Source organism: Marmota marmota, unplaced genomic scaffold (genome assembly GCF_001458135.2).
Source record: "Marmota marmota marmota unplaced genomic scaffold, marMar, whole genome shotgun sequence".
Classification (NCBI taxonomy): Eukaryota; Metazoa; Chordata; class Mammalia; order Rodentia; family Sciuridae; genus Marmota; species Marmota marmota.
Window position 1 is genome coordinate 14,542,604 of NW_026000057.1, and position 1,392 is coordinate 14,543,995.

Sequence of the window (1,392 nt, forward strand, 5' to 3'; positions counted from 1 at the left end):
ATACACACTTAGTAATAGATTATAGGTTTTCTCCTTATTGACAATTTAAAAGGAAGGACATGATTTGAAATCATAGGATTTAAAAGTCAGAGAGAACTTTTGCTCATTTTCTCATTTTTAAAATGGAGATATAGAGTCCCGGGGTGATAAAGAGGAGGGAGTATCAATAAATACATTCAATAAGGATGTTGCAGGAGTGATATTAATGTCACAACTGCACAAGAAGGTAAAATGATAGGCTAACTCTTATGGCATTTTGGAAATATTAGTAAATTCCTTTTATTAGTGTTGTGGTCCCCAAACTCCTGGCTACTATAAAAAAGTTCCTTTTACTTGTTCTTCTCTTTCTTTGTTTAATCACAAAAGTCATACAATTTGGTGAGGAATATCTGAGGCAGCAGAGGATATGGCCAGAGCAGCTTCTCAGGAATGGGTTTGGCAATCAGTGTGCAGACATGAATTCCACAGGGGTAATTGTAGTCTTCATTCCTCTCCACCGACTTCCTTTCTACAAATTTTGTATCCCTAGCCTCATTTTCCTTTTCCAGTGGCTTGTGTCTACTACGTGGGGACGTAGCTTACTTCCTTTAGGAAAAGATATTTTGAAACCAAGGGCGAAAATGTGGTGTGGTATCAAGTTTGTAACTAAGTCTCTAAATTAGAATCTGCAGCTCTGTGGCCTTTCTAGATGAGCTGAGCTTCTTTTTACCTCCAATTAATCCTTCCTTTGTTTTTAATCCGGTATAAAGAAAGGACATCTAAGGAGCCAAGTCTATATCTCTCTATAGCCGAAGAGAGTCTGCAGTGAAGGCAGTGAAAGCCTTCCACGCACGCAGTGTGGCTTGGCAAGTCGGCATCACAGCCCCAAGGAATGTACTCTATAGATGGAGTTTCCATGTAAAGCACTTCACACATTCTGTCTCCTGAATATTCTCCTACTCAACTTTGTCCTTTAAGAATAGAATTCTGGATTTTTCCTGGATCCTGCCTGCAGCACATGAAACCAAAGTTCAGTTTTGGAACACTTCTATGAATATTTTATTTGCTTGTTTGCTTTTCACCTAAGTCAAGTGAGGTTGATAGCAGCGTTCCTGTATTGCTAAGTGGCTTTCCACAGGAGATGGAAGATAAAAATCAAAACAAATTTTTAATGTAAACCAATAGGGCCTGGTAAGAGAGCACTCTACCGCCAACAATAATTTGCAATTCGACTTCTCATGCACAGCAGCCGGAAATCAGCTTTGCTGCATTTGATCCAGGCTGGAGCATCTCTGAGTGAGAGCTGCAGCAGCGGCACAACCTTAGCTCCAGGCTGGAGGAAATCGCTGTCCTCGGTGCTGAAAGGCAGAAGCGCGCGGTGGGCGCAACAGCTCCCGAGAGAAGAGGTCTTTC